Source organism: Rhinatrema bivittatum, chromosome 17 (assembly GCF_901001135.1).
Source record: "Rhinatrema bivittatum chromosome 17, aRhiBiv1.1, whole genome shotgun sequence".
Taxonomy (NCBI): Eukaryota; Metazoa; Chordata; class Amphibia; order Gymnophiona; family Rhinatrematidae; genus Rhinatrema; species Rhinatrema bivittatum.
The window spans coordinates 36694918-36715088 of record NC_042631.1 but is presented as its reverse complement, the minus strand read 5'-3'; the positions used below and the strand labels follow the sequence as shown (position 1 = coordinate 36715088).

At 43.3% G+C, this 20171-nt stretch overlaps 1 long non-coding RNA gene across 1 annotated transcript in view; it reads left to right on the top strand.

Moving 5' to 3' along the window:
- The first annotated feature begins 235 nt into the window (after nt 1-235).
- The window catches only part of LOC115079243, a 134796-nt gene continuing 114860 nt past the window's right edge, over nt 236-20171 (top strand). Inside the window, exons 1-2 of the long non-coding RNA XR_003853232.1 lie at nt 236-425; nt 16708-16919. This is a non-coding gene — a long non-coding RNA (uncharacterized LOC115079243). The remainder of the gene's footprint in view (nt 426-16707; nt 16920-20171) is intronic.

Genomic DNA, 20171 nt, shown 5'->3' with positions numbered 1-20171 from the left:
CCCAATGGAAGGAAGCCAGAGAGTAGGAGCAGCTGTGACTTGATACAGACCTCGGAGGAGCAGGAAACATCAAGAGCAGAGGGATTGGCCACGGCGCCCCCCCCCCCCCCCCCCCCGCGTCAACTCCGACCCGGGTGAGAGAGAAGGAAGTATCGGAGAGACCAGCTGCTGGAACTGGGAGGAATTTGCTGGCTGGAATTTCACCTGTGCTGGAAGTGGGTGAGTTTTCCCAGCATCCCCGCTTCCAAATGCCGTCAGAGCCAGCTACAATCACGCTGGGTGCTATATGGGACCTAGTGTCTACATTAGGGAACGCTGTGGGTGAAATTAATGATAAAATTGATGCTTCTGGTCAGAAGATTGACTCACATGATGCACAGATAGAAGAAATAAGGCCGCGAATGGAGACGGTGGAAGCAGAGCTGGTGAGGAATCAGGAACATACAGCGTTGAAATCTTTCACCTTCTTAGCTTTATCACGCAGATTGAAACATTTGGAAAACCACTCAAGACCCCTGAACTTAAGATTTATAAACTTCCCTAAGATACTGGGTGAACTCCCTTATGTGTCATTGAGAAAATATTTCTCGGAGGTTTTGAAATTTCAGGAGGGAGAAATCCTTTCAGTTAAGCTTTTTTACTTACCAGTTCCTGCTAAAAAATGAGAAATTTCTCAAAATATTGCAGATAAAGGGAATCTTACTAAATTTTTGGAAGACTCCACTTCTGAATTCTCTGAATGTGCTACGTTAATGGTATCATTTATTACTGAGAGGGATGTTAGTGAAATAATGAAAAGATATTTTAGGAATATGGAAGTGCCCTTTAGGGGCATACAGATTCGTATATATCCAGATTTTGCTCCGGTAACACAGTAGAGGAGACGAGAATTTTTAGTATTAAGAGCTTAAGTAGTCTCTTTGGGGTTCTCATTTATGTTAAAATATCCCTGAAGTGTGTGTCTTCAACAGAATGCTTTATTTTCTTCTATCCGGAGCAATTAAAATCTTTCCTTAATGCTAGGAGGGTTGTTATAACCCCCCATTAAATAGTCCTAAAGCTAGGATCATAAAGTAAATAAGACTCCTATTTTGTCACATTAATGCCTTAAATGTTTAAGAAGTTTGTTCTATTAAGTCTCCAATTACTTTCATGCCCTCAGGCCTAAGTTTCTTTAAGGGGAACTGCAATTGTTCTGTAATTTGATAAAAGTGAAAATTATTTTCTTATTATGTATTGAACTTGCATATCCATTTTCTTTTAGTAAGATGTTGTCTTGCTGTAATGTCAAATTAGAAAAAAAAAAAAAAAAAAAAAAAAAGATACAGGATAAACATAGAGGATCCCTAATAACTTTATCCTGTATCTTTATTTCTAGTTTAATTTGTGGTAACTTTATGCACACATTAAAATATTAGTGTTCTGGTTAAAGGGGTATTGTCCAGTTTAATTGTTTGCCGCACATTATTTTGCTGTGATTCACTTAAATGTGTGTGCCCTTTACTCCGCCCTCTTTGTATGCTTGTAACTTTAGGTATAACATTTCTGCATGGGGGGGTAACCTGCACAGAGTAGCAGTTACAACCCAAAACATTTTGCTGGGCAGACCGGATGGACCATTGGGTCTCTATCTGCTGTCATTTACTGTGTTACTGTGTAACTATATTGCTGTACTATTAGTTATTCAAGTTCTCCCCAGACTATTTTATCGAATACCTTGGCTGCTTCCCCATAATATCAACACTAAGGATCTCCAGGTTCTTCCCACATTATTTTCCCTGCCTCTAGTTTCTATGGCATTCGAGCCTTTACCGGGCATTCTTATTAGCAGAATTCATAGGCTTTAGACAGTTTCTTTCTTACATCTCTGTATGTCGCTCAGCTTCATCATCTCTGGCTCACAGACAGAAAGCACTCTATAGAACACTGATTTACATTTTCTGGTACCATGAGCCTTCCTTGGGGCATGCGCAACCTTTCCGAGGAGTGAGCAGCAGCCATCTCCATGCTAACTTTACTTACCCCTGCTCTTCCCAGAACATTCTTTCATCTGGTTACCTAGTTTTATCCTAGCATGAATCACATGGGATTTCACTTCAGAGGTGTCTTTTCTTTGATTTTTGCACCATTTTTGTTGGTATCTCTGTGAGAGAGAATGAGCTTATAATTACCTGAAGTGTGCTCTCCTTTTTCGGGCAGAGGCATGAGGTTTCCAGGTTTATTTCAAGAGCAGTCTTATCAAGATATGTGCTGACACGTCTTCAAAATAAGGTCCCCAGTTGTGCTGAAAAGTTTCCAGGGCTGGGGGAGGGTGTGGTTTGTGTGTGTGTGTCTAAAGTGCATGGAGAGGGGCGGGAAAGGAGACCAGGGAGGGAAGAGGAGATCAAGTGGTGTGGAATTCAAAGGAGGCAAAGAATGAAATGGCTGGGCTTGTGATCCAGAGTTAGGAATACACTGGAGTCACTGGGGAGGGTTGGGTTTAAGTTTATGGTCAACACTAATCAAAACCACACAAGAGGTCTATTTTTTACTCTGGTTGGCAAGAAAGGAAGATACGTTTGGAATTTGTTGATGTTAGTGATGCCACCTGATCCTGGTCAGCCTCTGCTGGCTGATCTAATGATCTAATCCTGTTTGGATCTTTTTTTTTTTTTTTTGCTGTTCATTGGCAGCATCTTGCAATTCTGCTGTTAAATGGGAAGCATCCCAGAATATTTAGAGTTTTAAATGCATCGTTTTTCAAAAAAAGCACTTTGACTCAAAAATGGGCTATATTGACCTATAAAAGGCTCTGCACACACATATGGGGCTGAATATTGAATTGCTTCGATATTTGGGATTGAGGGGTGATAGGGGCTGGTGTGTAAACAAAGAATTCCCTTGCCAAGCTTATTAGGGAGCCCTGAGTGCTGCCAACAGTTTCCTGATAAACTCAGCAGAGGTTAGAGGGTAGCTGGGCACATGAAACCTGGAAGAATGCCCCCCTCAAATTAGGAAGATTACAATTTTATTAAACTTTGTCTTTATTAACATTTCTTAATCTCTAATTGCAGTAGCTCTAAGCAATAATCAAAAGAACATACACAAATACCATTAACATAAAATACATAATAAAAAAAATACAGAAAATGTATATTCAGAAAAATAAATAAAATCAATTTAAAAAGACAAAAATAAATCATTAGGCTCATCATTTGATATATTAACATCAACTACCACAAGAAAATCTGACTTGATGCATTCAGAGTGATCACTTGCTCACCAACTGATATAATAACACCGGTTGCCACAGAAATAGGTAGGACTCAAGGCCTAGATAATAATGTATTTGCTCACTGAAAGGCTTTCCTAAAAAAAAAAAAAAGTATGTTTTCAACATTACTTGAAATGATTTTACACAATCTACGAGATGCTGCTGTGTTGAAAGCATGTTCTATAATGTGGGTGTAGCCACTGAGAATGCACAGTCTCTTGATTAGGGTAAGTGAGCTTGTTTAACCAAAGGGAGGTCCAAAAGACCCCTCTGGGAAGACTTTACTGCCTGAGTCAAGCAATATAGTAGAAGCAAAGCATCTGACCAAAGGGAGGTATCATTAATTAGTTTAAAGTCCAATTATTCTCTCCTCCTAAGAGTATTTAGCACAAGGGTCAGCAATCTATTGCACACATGCCACAAGTGGCACATGAAATAATTTTTAGTGGCATGGAAGCAGGAGTACAGCACTACTAGCAAAAGAGCAGGAGAGGCATGCCACAGTTGCTGACACTACCTCCCATCACTTTCTTGTTCTGGACCTGGCCTATACTAAGTTGTCAAGGTGGTAGCCAAGTTGTCAAGGTGGTAGCCAATGAGAAGGAGGAAGAGGTGTAGACAGGTACTGGGGAGCCAATTAGAAAGAGCTTAGTTAGGTTATGGTCTCATTATGTGGGGTCCAATCACAGAAGGTGGTCCTGATCATTGATGACATGGGGGAAGTTAGGTCAAAGCACTAGAGGGAGTCTGCAGGTTCACAGCTGTCAGGAATCTGTGCCATGCACAGGAACGTTGGCTGCAGCCAAAGTCATTGTGTGAGGCTCAGCTGTAGTACCTGTGGGACTCATGTTAGAGATGATCAGTCAGCTCTGAGAGGGAAGGAGTGGACTGAGAAGGAAGCATGAGGGCAGTTGCAGTGCTGCTATTTGCAAGGGGACAAGGCCCATAGTCGATTGGAGTGAGGAAGACAGCTTCCAGTAAGATAGAGAGTTTGTGAGAGAGTGTACTACTAGGGAGAGAGACTGTCAGGATGCTAAGAGGGGTATCTGTGAGTGAGTGTGAGGCTGGTGGGGATGGGGGGGAGGGTCCAAAGGGTGAGTATGAGTAGAAGGGGTTTGGGGGTGAGATCTGGGTGATGTGTGAGGTTGCTGGGGATGGGGATCTGGGGCCTTGTAGCACTTGAGTACCGGAGTTGCCTACCCATGATTTAAATCTTGGCGCACCATTTCAAAAAGATTGACTACCCCTGATCTAGCAATTACTTTCAAGTAACCATTGATATTAAAAATAATCCCTGTGACTGTGTCAGGATCCCGTAAGCCTGGTCAGAGAGGAATGGAAAGAACTCATTCATCTTGCAATAATTAGGCACATTTTCGTTCATTATTATTGCTGCTTCAGATAATTACATGAATTGGCATCCCTTGGACTTACTCTTCCAGCTCTGAATGGTAACCCCAGTGACTCACGAGAGAAGAGTTCTGCAGACACTGTGTCCGACAGGAGCTCTGGACCACAGAGAAAAAAAAACCGCCCACCCTCCCTACTGAGTCACTTGAAGTCAGGATAGGATGGAAAAGCTGCATCTGTCCAGCCAAAGCACCAAGCCTGCAAGAGAGTAGAGCATATGGGAGGGAAAGTGACTGGACTGTGGGCTAGGAGATGCTCCAGTTGAAAGGATACCATTGAATCAAGATCTATTGGGTGAAATTTAAAAAAACAAGGGTTTATGTTGGGTGTCAGGAAAAAATTATTTTCAGAGTTCTAACTCTATAGCATAGACTTAAAAAAAATAGTGAACTTGGTTCTTTTGAAAGTTTCAAGACTGACTACATCAGAAACCAAAGTCCTCTATCTATCCACAAAAGACCTAAAGTGCAGGCAGTGGCAGTGCAAGATTCCAGCACTCACTGATCTGCCAATGTGCCTCAATCCTGATCTGGAAAAACAATCCCTAGGGTTAAGTAAGTAATCATAGAGTCTCCATATCAATGCAAACTTTGGCCTTTCAGCGGAGATCTTCAACTGAAGTGTCAATGAGTGCCAAATTGTGTTAGTGATTTTGGTGATGTGGGTGCCTGTCCACTGAGATGGGATGGAGACCATCAGTTTATTTTACACGGGTCACCAAAGAGCTTTCAGATGGTAATGATTTTCAGTCAATATCAGCCATACTCGTGTAGCCCTATTTCCAGCGTTCTGTTTGAAGGAGGACTGGTCATCAAATGCAGATGGCAAAGTGGACCCGACTAGAAACAGTAGGGGTTGACCAGTTTTCTTTGACCAGTTAGGGAAAGCATCAGCCTCTTGCCTGCATGAAACCTTTCCATATAGCTAGCTATCAGTGCTGGCACAAATCATCAAACTACGAACACACAAAGTCACTCCACTCTCAGGGAAAACCAAGCTCTTAGGGGCGGATTTTAAAACCCCTGCGCGCGCCGGCGCGCCTATTTTGCATAGGCCGCCGGCGCTCGTAAAGCCCCGGGACGTGCGTAATTCCCGGGACTTTCGAAACGGGGATGGATGGGGCGTGTCCGGGGGCGTTCCCAAAATGACGTGGTGTTTCGGGGGCGTGCCGTGGCGTTTCGGGGGCGGGCCCGGGGCGTGGTCGAGGCCTCCGGACCACGCCCCTGGGACCGGAGGACGGAGCGGGGCTGCTGGCAACGCGCGCAAAGCAGGCGTAACTTTGCCGACAAAGGTAAGGGGGGGGGTTTAGATAGGGCCGGGGGGGGGGGTGGGTTAGGTAGGGGAAGGGAGGGGAAGGTGGGGGGAGGGCGAAGAAAAGTTCCCTCCGAGGCCGCTCCGAAATCGGAGCGGCCTCGGAGGGAACAGGCAGGCCGCGCTGGGCTCGGCGCGCGCAGGTTGCACTAATGTGCACCCCCTTGTGCGCGCCGACCCCGGATTTTATAAAATACGCGCGGCTACGCGCGTATCTTATAAAATCTGGTGTACGTTTGTTCGCGCCACCGGCGCGAACAAAAGTACCCGCGTGCATAGTGTTTGAAAATCCGCCCCTATATTTTTATTTCTGGTTTAAACAGCCTGTTTCTATGTATATTTCAGCATAAGATAGGAATTTCAGTACTGAATTCTCAGATTCCATGGAGTACACAGTCAAAGTAAATCTCCATGATAACATACTATCTAGTGCCACTGGACAAAGGTTCTAATCACTCAGAAATTAAATCTTTCACTCCTCATTACAACATCCCCTTCTCTCAATTTTTGCAGCTCCTAAGGGACTGATAAGTCACACCTCAGATTCCTCTTCCTTTGAAATACCAGACTTCATTTGGTTTACCACCTAAATACCTTCTTTGGGATATAATAATTACATCTCCATATCCCTATGATCATTCAATCACACCATCACTCTCTCAGGGATTTTTTCATTCATCCTGCATCTTTGTCTTCAACAATGTGAAGAATTCCCTGGCTTCCTATATTCTCCACACTTCCTCAAGGCTCTCCTCATATTAGGACTCCTCTTCCTCACCTCATGCAGGATGTATCTTCCAGTGGCCTCTCCTGGACTCTCTCTCTCTCTTTTCTCATCCAGGCACCTTTTTCCTCAGAGGGGGAGGATCCATCCTCTCACGCCACTTCTACTTCTCAAATGATTCCTCAAGGGAAAGACCGGCTATCTGTCCACTCCACAGCCTCTTCCCTTGAGAGAAAAGCTCTTGCAGTGCCCACTCCATACTGGAGTCGGTCCCCAGGCTCCGCCAGTCCATGGGCTGGCTACTCGAGATCAACTACATTCTGGAGGTCCCTCTCTCCAACTCCAAACTAGAAAGGGCAACTCCTGTCAAACTGACCCAGAATTTATACCTTCCTGAGACTCTTCCCAACCAATCAAAATCTCCCATCCACTTAAGGGGACACCCTACCCAAAAACCCTTTAACCTAGACAGCATTAACATATGTTAGCAACCACCCCAAGTGCCATCCTGTGCGCACTTAGCAGAACTACTGTTCAAACCTTCAAACATTTGTTTAGAACTCCTCAAATATGGAAATCCTGGAGCCTCCCCCATCGAAAACGTCTTGTACTATTATATGAAAAACAGATGCTATTTTGGGGGTCTCCTCAAACCTGGACCTGGACTTAGCAACAGAATAATTTTGTAATATCATGCATAAGTTAGGTGGCAAATGTGTATATAAGTTACACCAAGTTTCAAAATGGACTTTTTAGGGTCATTTTCAAAGGAACTTCTGTGGGTAAATTAGTTCTTTATCCACAGAAATGGCCTTTTGGAAAACTGCGTCACCTCTAAGAACATAAAATGAATGCATTCATTCTGATTGTGCATAGTTTTACACTCTCAGGGGTGAGGCACTCCAGGGAGTGGAGTCTGAGTGAAGTTGGGACTTACATGCATGCTTTTTCATTTTAAAAGGAATATACATCAATCCTTTCGGTAAAACTATGCACACCACATAGCAGTTGGAATTGTGTACATATAGTTTTGCTTGGATACGTTTCAAAGTGCACTTATACATGTAGGACCACTTTAAAATTTGGTGTAATTTTTGCATATATTTGTTATATTATGTGCTATGTTACCAAATTACCTCCTTTTAAATCAAACCCTGCAGACTCCACCCCCCTGGAACACCTCACCCTTACGCACGTAAAAGCATGCACATACAGTGTGCATCTGCATAATTTCATGTGCATATTGCGGATGCAATTTTGTAAAGAGCCATTTCTGGGGTAAAGCACTACTGCAGACAGGGCCAGCTTTAGGGTAAATGGCACCCTGTCAATGGTACACACGCACACACACACATACACAGTTGTGAGATTATGTAATCTCATGGGCAGGACTCGCATAGGGTGGTGACTTGGAGAGGCAGCGGCTTGGGGATTACCTGCGGCCAGAGTTAGTAGGAGGCGTCTGGTCTCCTGATGGTGGCCAAGGTGAAAAAGAGGCTACAGGCTGCCCAGCGGACCCATTACCCGCAGGAGGTCAAGGAGGACACCACAGGGCCCCAGCAGACCCCAAACCAGCCACCAAAATTCAGAAAAGGCTGAAGTGACCCAGAGGTTCCCAACCTACAAGCCGCCGAGCTGGAGAGAAGGCCATAGCAGTCCTGCAGTTTCGAAACTGTCAGCTGCCCAGATGAAAAGAAGGCTGCAGCAGCCCACCAGCCACCAGATGAAGAGAGGACCATGAGACCCGGTGGTTTCCAACCCACTGCTGTCCCAACTAAATAGGAGGCTTACTCACTCAGTCAATCCCAACCTCAGGTACAAACTGAGGCCTGGATTTATCAAAATGCGGTAAGTACCGCATGTGATAGCAAAAAGGGGCGTGTTTTATGCTAATAAAGTATTTATTGCAATTTGTGCTAATTACCTGTGCGAAGAGCTAAGTTAGTGCAAATTGCGATACCATTTCAGATTCTGTGATAAGTGCCAGACCTGTTGTAGTTCCTGCATTCAACCACTGGGGGACCATTTTTAATGATCCGAGAGAGAGAGAGAGAGAGACTGGCCATAATATCATGGCCCATAGGCAGGTATTTGTATCCCTATGGTAGGCCCACCTAGTAACTCGAGGTGGGGTTTGGGTATGAGTGTAGGGGGTTAGGGGCCACTTTGACATTCTACGTGACACCTACGAATAGAACAGTGGTCTCTTGTGAAGATTTGCTGGCCTTCGGAGTGAGGAACCTCACTCCAAGATGAGATTTGGGCAAGGTTCTCCCAAATCTCATCTTGGAGTGAGGTTCCTCACTCCGAAGGCCAGCAAATCTTCACAAGAGACCACTGTTCTGTTCGTAGGTGTCACGTAGAATGTCAAAGTGGCCCCTAACCCCCTACACTCATACCTAAACCCCACCTCGAGTTACTAGGTGGGCCTACCATAGGGATACAAATACCTGCCTATGGGCCATGATATTATGGCCAGTCTCTCTCTCTCTCTCTCTCCCCCCCCCCTCCCCAAGGCTGTCAATTCAGCTGAAATCAGACTTACAGGAGACATCGCAAATGGAGATGAAACCTTACCGCACAGTCACGGCAGCTATCGCACAGCCTAACGCATTTGAAAGAGGTGTAGTTAAAATCGGCGTTACGGCTGTGCGATAGCTCTTCGCAGACAGGCCAACCCAGCCCACTCTCCGCCCCTAACTCCTCCTATTTTTGGAATTTGCATCGCACCATACGATATGGTGCGATCACATGCGGTAAACACGTTTTCGCATGCGTTAAGGGCTTATCGCATGCGTTAAAGGCCTATCGCATGCGAAAACGGGGCTTTTCGCATGCGATAAGCCCTTAACGCATGCGAAAACGCCTTACCGCATTTTGAAAAATGACCCCCTTAGATTGAAAGCCCTCTGGGGATAGGGAAATACCTACAGTACCTGAATGTAATCCACTTTGAAGTGCTGAAAAAAAGTGTGAAAAGTGGAATATAAATAAAATAAAAAAATAACAGCCTGCTGGGCAGCTGAAATGAAGGCTGCATGACTAGATGAGACAGCCTATTTGTACAAATCATTCAACTGTGTATACAGCACTCTACATTCATCTACTGTTGGTGAATACATAGATACATAGAAATAATGGCAGAAAAGGACCAAATGGTCCATCCAGTCTGACAAGACTGCTGCACAATGAGGTAACCCCCATACTTATCAGTTTCCCAGACCGTAAAAGTCAGGACTCTTGTTGGTTGCTGTCCGAATCCAATTCTTCATTACCTCTTGCTGTTGAAACAGAGAACATTAGAACATAAGAACATAAGAAAATGCCATACTGGGTCAGACCAAGGGTCCATCAAGCCCAGCATCCTGTTTCCAACAGTGGCCAATCCAGGCCATAAGAACCTGGCAAGTACCCAAAAACTAAGTCTATTCCATGTAACCATTGCTAATGGCAGTGGCTATTCTCTAAGTGAACTTAATAGCAGGTAATGGACTTCTCCTCCAAGAACTTATCCAATCCTTTTTTAAACACAGCTATACTAACTGCACGAACCACATTCTCTGGCAACAAATTCCAGAGTTTAATTGTGCGTTGAGTAAAAAAGAACTTTCTCCGATTAGTTTTAAATGTGCCCCATGCTAACTTCATGGAGTGCCCCCTAGTCTTTCTACTATCCGAAAGAGTAAATAACTGATTCACATCTACCCATTCTAGACCTCTCATGATTTTAAACACCTCTATCATATCCCCCCTCAGTCATCTCTTCTCCAAGTTGAAAAGTCCTAACCTCTTTAGTCTTTCCTCATAGGGGAGTTGTTCCATTCCCCTTATCATTGTTGGAGTTGCATCAGAGTATCAGGCTTATTGGTTAAGGATAGTAATAGCCGAATGAACAAGTTACCCCCATGCTTATTTGTTTCCCCAGATCATAAAAGTTGGGGCTCTTGCTGGTTGCTTTCTGAATCTAATTCCCCTTTTCCCCCTGCCATTGAAGCAGAGAGCAATGATGGAGTTGCATCAACAACAGTATGAAGGCTTATTGGTTAAGGGTAGCAACTACTGCATGAGCAAGTTATCCTCAGCAACTCTTTTCTTCATTTCCATTCTCTAGCCTTTAGGGATCCACAGTGGTCATCTCATGCCCCTTTGAATTCCTTCACTGTTTTTGTCTTCACCACCTCCTCCGGAAGGGCATTCCAGGCATCCAACACCCTCTCTGTAAAGAAATGTTTCCTGATATTGGTTCTGAGTCATCCTCCCTGGAGTTTCATTTCAATTTCAAATCCAAAGTGTCTGCATAAAAATAATAATAAGCATAATTACAACTTCAACCTAGCCAACTCAATCTCGCAACAAACAGAGTGCTAGAATGTTGTGCTAGATCAGGTGAAAAAAACGTGAAATTGTGTGCTCCTTTGAGTACTATATGCTTAGATATATATTACACTAGATGTAACACTAGTTATATATTAGTTCTTTGTATATGTTCAACCACTGCCCAGTGAAAATACATTTTGAAGCTCAGTGTGTGTTTTTCTCTACTTGTTCCCTTTCTGTAAGCTGCTGTATATGTCTGAGTGATACTTCTTCTGCCACATGAACTTAGAGTGACATAATTAAACTTTTTAAGTTAAGAATATCATGAATGCAACATTAATATTTAAGAAATGACTGAACATTTAAAAAAAGCATTTGGAATTTTTTTAAATTAGTTTTTCACTTAATTATGATTTGGCTGAACATAGAGCTCCTTGTCTGGTGGGAAAAAGGGGAGGGTAGCAATAGGGCAGGTTGAGCCAGTCCTGCTGTTATCCCATTGTATGCATGAAAATGTTGTTCTGGCTTCCTTGGAAAAATCAGTTTAGAATTCTAAACTGCATCTTCATGGCATGCAATGGGGAAAAGCCAAGCTAGCTCGGTCAACTAGCTCTGTCTGCCCCCTTGATATGACACTCTATGATCTCTCTTATTACGGTACAATTGTGTAATTTTTTAAAAACTAGAATATCTGTAAGCATAGCAAGATGATTTTATGATACACAGTCACAATGTTTAGAGATGAAAGGGGTGTGGAATTTTGAGGCTCAGAGCAAGCTGATTTGTTAGCAATGTGCTATTGTGCAGTAGAAATGTGCAGAAGCAAAATATTTTTTTTTTGTTTGTTCATTTGTTTCAAACAAAAAATGTTTGTTTATTCATTTAGTTTGTTTCCCATGAAAGTTAATGGGTGACGTAATCCATCCTATTTTTGAGCTTCAAAATTGGTGTTTTCTAATCAATTCTAATGAAACTTGTGGGTAGACATCAGAAGGGAGAAGAGAACTCTAAGGCACCAAGACTGTGGCAAAGTGGCTCAAAAAATGGCATGAATATCCTAGCACAGTAAAGGGGCAAAAGGGTACTAGCAGTGGCAGGAGTTCTCCAAAGCACTATCAGAGGAGCAAAGCAGCAACAAGAGTGTCGAGAACACCCCAAGGCTTCAAGAGGGCACCAATAACAATGGCGTAAACCCGCAAGGCATCACAAAAATGGAAAAGTGGCATCACAAGAGGCATTAACAACCTAAGGCAACATGAAGGGGGAATAAAGCAGCAAACATACATATAAAAATCCCACGCATTGACAAACCAGCACAAAGAATGGCATGAAAACTCTGAAGCAGCATGAGAGGTGAAAAGCATCCACCCACAGTGGCAAGAATACCCCAAGGTGTAGAATCTGGAGAATGTTAACAAGGCAGAATGGCAAAAAGACCACAGGGTACAGAATAATTGGTATAGCAGAAAGGCTGAGGGCAGCAAGACCCCCAAGGTATAGAGTCTTGGGTATTGCAGCAAGCCAGAGTGGCAGAAATAATTCCAAGGTGGTACAACAGGTATAAGGAAGCAAGGCATACTGGCATGAAGACCCCCAAGATGTAGAATAAGGGGTAAAGCATCAAGGTAAAGTGGCAGAAAGACTTCCAAGGGGCATGGCAGCAAGATTCCCAAGATGTAGCATCAGGACCTTGGATAACTGCAAGTCAGAGGTTCGGCAAGACCTTCAAGGTGTAGTGTCAGAAGCAGGGCAGCAAAGCAGAGTGGCAGCAAGATGCCCAAAGTGTAGAATCAGAAGCAGGGCAGCAAGGCAGTGGTACCCTTGACTCTACACCTTGAGGATATGACAGCAAGGCCAAGTGATTGAAGACACCCAAGGTGGTACATTAGGAGTATGGCAGCAAGGCTCCCAAATGTGGCATAAGGGTTATATCAGCAAGGAAGAGTGGCGTCAGGACCCCTAATGTGTAGGTCTGTATGGCAGGAAGGCTGAGTGGTAACAAGATCCCCCAAGGTGTATCGTTAGGAACAGGGCACCTTCACCTTGATTGGTTTTTCATCTTGTCTACTTACCCTGTACTCCCACCTCAGCTCTGTCTTGGCTACTATCTCAGGAATATTTTGGTTGCTATATTTACTAATTTCACTGCAACATTTCCAATGGGCCATAGACTTGAAAAGGACAAACAAATGATTGAAACTAAAATTTTTGTTTAATTTGTGTGCACATTCCATTTGTTTCAGGGGTCCATGTATGAAACAAAAATGGTCTCATTCATTGTATTTTACCCATTCGTTTCAAATTAATATATATCCCTACTGTGTAATGTCCTGTGGCAGATTATACAGTTTTGTCAGTACTCCTTCATGGGTCCTGAATGGAAAACATTTTTACACCGGTGGAGGTATAGGAGACTAGTCCAATAAGAGCTTTTGGCCCCTGCCATATTTTTCTTTCCTCTTCTAAAATCACAAATGAGGAAACTGCCATCTTCTCTGCTCCTCCAAACTCACTATTTATTACTCTGACCCCATTCCCACCTGACTCCTCAGTTCTACCCTGCAGTCATTCCTTCTGTCTGTCACATCCTCAATTGATCACTTATCACTGTGATTGTCCCCTCTTCCTTCAGGCATACTGTGACCATGCCGCTCCTAAAAAATCCTTCACTGCAACCTACCTGCCCTGCTAACTATTGTTCCAGCTCCATCCTTCCTTTATCATCCAGTCTGGTTGGGCTGGCCATTCATCTTTGTTATCTTGACTTTCTTTCATCTCAAGCCATTCTGGATCCACTCCAATTTGGCTTTTGTCCTTTAAATTCCACAGAAACTGCTCTCACCAAAGTCACCAGTTACCTCTTTGTGTCCATGTCCAGTGGGCTTTACTCAATCCTTTTCTTCCTTGATCTATTCACTGATTTTGACACTGTTGATCACCATCTCTCCTTGAAAATGCTGAACTTAATTAGACTCTGTCTGTCCTGGTTTTCTTCTTACCTCTCCCATTGTACTTTTACTATATCCTCTAGTGGTTCTTCCTCAACACTATTTCACTGTAGGTCAATGTGCTTCAACCCTGTGCCTTGGACCCTCTTCTCTTTTCTATCTAGACTATCAGTCTTCCCTCAGCTTTCAGTACCACTTTTATGTTGATGATGTCCAGATCTACCTCTCTATGTCAGATATTTCACCAAAAATTCAAAATTTCAGTTTGCTTATCTGACATTGCCACCTGCATGTCCCACCGCTAACTTAAATTTAACATGGCAAAGACAGAACTTCTTGTCTTCCCTCAAAATCCTCTTTCCGTATTCCCTCTTTTTCCTTCTTTGTGGATGGCACTCTCATCCTCCCAGTTCTTTCAACTCATAACTGTAAAGGGTAGTGGGTATGTGAGCCTTTAGTGCTGCGGCATAGTTGACTCAGCCTTGAGGATGAACCTCCAAGGCCTACACTGGCAGCTGGAGAACACGCCTTATAGCAGGACAGTCTGTAGCTTCACATTTACCAGCTGACTGCAGGTTGAGCCTTTGGGTTCTGTGGATGGCAGGACTTAGGTGAGTCCCTAGGGCAGTGGTGATAGCTAGAAACCAGAGATATACTAGGATCAGGGCAGCAGGATAATAGAGTCAGATATGGACCAAGGTTGGGACCAGGCAGGGGGTCATATTCACGTGGAAGGTAATTGTGATCAGGTCCAAGTAAGAGATCAAGATCCGACGAGGTGAACCAAGAGTGAACGAAGGATGAGTAAAGGATGAGTAAAGAAGATGAAGATGGATGAAGTAAAGAGGAAGACAAGGCTGGACTGAAATCAAGGTTTGTCGAGGCAGGACTGGAATACAAGGAATAAAGAATGCTGGCAACACACACTGCTAGGCAGGAGACCAATTGCTGAGGCAATGACAGGGAGTATGGACTGCACAAGTAGGGAAGTCCTGATGACATCATTACTGGACACTGTAGTACCTTTCCTGCCAAAGGCCCTTTAAATAAAGACACGTACGGTGCACGTGCAACTAAGGGAAGCACTCAGAGGAACCGGAAGATGCGGCATCTAGCTGCAACATCAATGCATGAGCCGTGCAAAGCAACCCTGGTATCAGAAGGCAGCATCCTGGCCACAGAGGAGCTGGTGCTGCATCGGGGTGGGTGAGGTGCCTTACGGGGCTGTTTGTGTGTGTAAGAGATGAAAGCAGTGTACACCAAATAATGTTTATGTATGTGTGCTTGTGTGTGTGTATTTGTGTGTCTCCTTGCCTTTAATTTTTTTTCCTGTGGCTGCTTATGTGGGCTCAGATGTGGCAATGGACACCTTGCTACATCCAATATACAGTAGTTGGCGTATTAATTGCCTATATCCCTGATGCTGTGGAACGTATGCACAGAAAACAGCACTATCAGAAAGCAATCTTCAGCACTTGCTGTAAATAATGCCTTCAATCCATTTCAAGAAACCTTGTAGACATCTACTGCACATATCTTACAATTCTCCCCCTATCTTGCAGCTGATACCCTCACTTGTTGGGGTTCACATCTTCCTTAAATCATCCACCTCCATAGACTTCAATATCATCCCCTTCATGAATACCAGACCTCAGCCATATTAACTATGTATTCCCATCATTTTTTCTTTGAAATGAGCAAAACATATGTAGAGAACCTAACTGGGTTATTTTAAAAGGGACACGTGTATGCCCGTAAACCGCTGTAACAGTTTGAGAGTGGAAATATGCTGCAATTTTATATCATGCGCACAAGAACACACCTAACATTTAAAATCCCCGTGTATATGTGTGCAGGTAATCTTAAGAGGCGTCTCAAGTAAATGTTCCATGCATATTTCCGCTAGGGCTTTAGCAGCTTTTATTCATGTATGCAGGTGGATTTTAAAACATGCGCGCATGAGGGAAAAACCAGTTTATCCAATTAGTCCACCAGTTTCTCCAGTTGATAATGCGGTCTTCAAGATCCCTCCGGTTCTTCATCCTGTAAGCCCCCCACTTGACACTGAAGCTTCACACTGTGCCGAAAGCCCTACAATTCGAGATCTCTAGACTTGCTCCTCATCAGGACCTGTGGTAAAGTTGCGCAGATAACACACGGATGCACGCCATGGTCAACTTTTTAAAAATTCGAAGTTATGCATGTAATTCTTAGCCTCACCCTGGAACACCCATGCCATGTCCTTGCCTGACCCCCCTTTCCATCCCCTTATAGTTGGCGCATGCATAGGTATGTGTACACATGTACTTTGCTGCTTCCTAAAATTTGCATTACTCGCGAGCAGTCCGCATGCACGCTTATGTGGACATTTTTGCACGAGCAACGCTTTTAAAATCTACCTGTTAGCGAGGATTGTGGCATTTGTCACAGGATGATGAGTAGTAGTATTGTAGGTTGTAGCTTCTCCATGGGGGAGACTGGAATGGTGAGTCTCCAGATTGTATAAACCTGTGCCACCATGTTAAGAGTCCCTTGTAGGGCGGCTTGTTGCAATGATGTCTTCTGTTTTGCTTAGTTTATTAGGGAAGGAACTTTGGGCCTCTGGAGATGAGGCTTGGACATTGAATTGTGGATGGGGTGCCTTTGCCTAACCTTTAACAGGTCTTTTTGGGAAGCTTTTGTTTTTCACAGAGGGAAGGTTTTTCACCCTTCCTTTCTTTGTCTTTGGATTCCCTTTTCTTAAGGTGCCCAGGGGACAGAGAACACTGATGGACTCTCGTAAGTCCCCATGGAGGAATGAACCCTGGGGAGGAGGAGGAGGAGATAAAGAAGATCTATGGCACCCATCCCATGTAAACCACATCTCCATTATCAAGATGTTGAACAGAGGAATGTGGAGGGACCCTCTCAGTACCAACCAGGGAAGTAAGGAGAATGACTGAACAACTGGACTAAGGTATGAAAAATGGGACTTATTTAAGTACACTTTAAATCGGGAAAAGATTATCCTATCCACCAAAATCTGGGAAGAAACTCCAAAATTAGCTCATTAATTGGATACGAGAACTATTTGACATCAGTAACAAAATATTTTAATAGGAAGCTGAAAGTCACAAATGTATTAGAAGACCCGAAGCTGTAAAATGGATTGTAAATACCAAGTACTTCTAAGTTAATCTTTTCATCAAAACTCCATCTTTAGTCAGTAAAAGTTAAGATGAAAGCTTTAAGCGTGATTATTACGGATGTATAAGGAGACATTAATGTGGAATTGATTGGAATGCTCAATGAACTATTTAACAATGCTCAGGGCCTAGGAGATAAAACTCTCCCTCCCCCCACCCTGATAAGGAATCTTGGACTTCCACATTTAAGGTGTGGTTTTGGGGGTCCTGAAAGAGGACATTAGCCCAGGGGTTACACACAAATGCTGCCCCTCCCTCTTGATTAATAAATGGGAGGACAGTGTTGGAAGTGCAGTGCATTCAGTCTATGACATTCACGTCTTGTTTGCTTAGTTTGTTTGACCAAAAGTAACTTTTCCAAGTCTGGGACATTGCATAGCACAGCTGAAGTAAAGTCAATGGTATTCTGTCTCTTTGGGACACCATCCTAGAGAGATGATGCTGATTGGAGAATGTTTATAGTTGGTAAAAGGCCATGGTAATGAAAAAAAAAAAAAACCCCAAAACGCAGCTTCTTAGTCTTTAGTGAAGTTGGCTCTTGAAGTAACAAAATCATACTTTGATCTTGGCAACTGAGCACATATAACTTGAAAGCCATGGCGTCAGCCTACAGCTCCCGGCCCTCCAGCTTCAGTTCATGTCCTGCAAGTTGTGCCTCAAGTGAGAGAGGAGAGAGAAGAATAATTTGGGAGCAGGGCACCGATGCAGCGTGGAGTCATGGTTCCTCCAGACAACGTCTGTGGAGAAACAAAGCGATTGTAAAAATTTGTATCAAGGAATACAAAGAAAAACTATAACTGAAGGCAAAAAATGGAGGAGTATCATAGACATAAGTAGAAAGCACTCATGATGTAATTCAGTGCCTTTGTGCAACTTGAATCATGTTCCCCTTAATGCCTACAAAATATTTGTATGCTTAAAAAAAAAACAACAAAATTTCAAAAATAGAAATTCTTGTAGGGATCTTTATACTTAATGTGAAGTACTAAAGAAAACAAATAAATCAATTGTTTCACATAGAGTGAATAATAGTGTATAAAATGCAATTTGAAAATGAAGCGAGGTCTGCTTCTCTAGATATAAAATCGAGGATTACTTTCACATCTGCAAGCTGTGCTTTTCTGAGCCTGTGTTGTATGCTTAAGCCAGTCCCTTTCTCGGCCTCTCATTATTCTGTATTTATGCCAGTTCTTGTCTGGGGAGTTCATGGAATGCCATAGGCTGTCACAAAGCACACGTACCCAGTTCCCTTAAAACATAGCTGCAGAAAAGTCCCTTCTCTTAAATGGAGGGCTAAAGAACAATATTTTATTAGGGCTGCAGAAAATCAGAAAGAGTTTAAAGTGATTGCGCATAGCAGCATCAAGCTTCAGGTACCCAAACTGAGGACTGAAAATAATTTATGCTCAACGGCGATTCGCCATACTTGGCAATACAAATAATTGTATTCTGAGTTAAAAAAAAAAAAAAAAAGGAGACTATGAGAACCTTCATGCCTCGGGAAATTCATTTAGAAGCCCAATATTTTAGTTTTCAGACTGGCTCCTGCTTTGACTCATGTATGACATCAGCTTCCTTATAACGTGCATGACCTTCATTTCCCCTTTCCCAAGAATGTGGAGTTACTTTTCTGACATCATCAGCATGTGGAAATGCACTGAGCATGCTCTGACTGTGCTGTCAGCTTGACCTAGATGCAAGAAGCCCAACATGCTTGCCTCAGTCAACACAATTTAAGTAGGCTCTAAAGCACTTATTTATAGATGGAAAGTCTGAGATTTTGCATCACACTGATGTGTCCTTAAAATAAAAAATAATTATCTATTACCCATGAAATCACCATGAAGGACAATCTATTCATGTCAGGATGCCATTTTGGAACCAGGAGCCGCCGGCACAGGAATGACTGGGGGATTACTCCTGCCTATTTCTGTATCAGAGACGCCCATGGAAGGGGGAAGCGTGATTTGGGATAGGGCTCATTTTCACATGTTAGGTTTCTTTTCATTAACTTTCTCAATTGAAAGTCAAAGGAAAAACACTCACATTTTATGGGGGAAGGGGGTGTTGTGTCATTTTTGTATGAATTGAATGATTCTTTTGTTATGTTTTCATTTAGTTAAAAAATGAATGCACTCCCTTATTTTCTTCTATCCCTCCTCACTAGGGTGACCATACAGCTCCGTGTCAAGGGGGGCAAGCCAATCCAGTCCTGGTTTTACCCCATTTCATTTATAGAAATGTAGTTCTGATTTCTCTATTGACTTCCATAAGAAAAGCAAAACTCATTGCATGCATTGGGGTAAACCAGGAGCTGGTTCAGTTTTTTTTTTCCCTTGACATGCAGCTATATGGTCACCCTACTCCTCCCAAATCTGTCTTTTGACATTTGTTCTATGTTACTCCTTTCTCTCTCTCTCTCTCTCTCTCTCACTGACTTGTCTCGCTTCCCTTAATAATCACTGGTTCACATTTTCCCTCTTTTCCATTTCTCCTAATATTATTCACATCCCCCATCTCTCTCACTACGATTCTATACTTCCATCTTCTACTCTCTCTCCCCCAATCTCTCCATATCCCATCTCTTTCCCCCAACTTTTCATCTTTCCATATCCTTTTCTGTCTCTTGCACCAGACCTTCATATTCCCCTCCTATTTAATTTTTATTTATTTGGATTTATTTCCTGCCTTTGCCCTCTTTCTCGTCAATGTTTCTCTATCCTGGGGCTCCCTTTCTTCCTTACTTCCCTCTGTCTATCTCTTACCCCCCCCCCCCCAGGGATTCACTTCCTTCTGTATGCTCCATCACCCACCTCCAGGCCATCTGGAGTGCAGGTGTGAGGGAGCCACAGTGGGGGTGCAAGAGAAGCAGCTGCTTTGGGACCATAGGAAGAGGATCTACTCTGTACTCTTCTGCTGCAGCTTGGTGCTGCTCTTATTAGTGAGGACTGATCCCACCCCTGCCCCTTGGAGATTTACAGGTTTGATCTAGAGCCCAGAAATCGGCGGTTGAAACTTGGAAG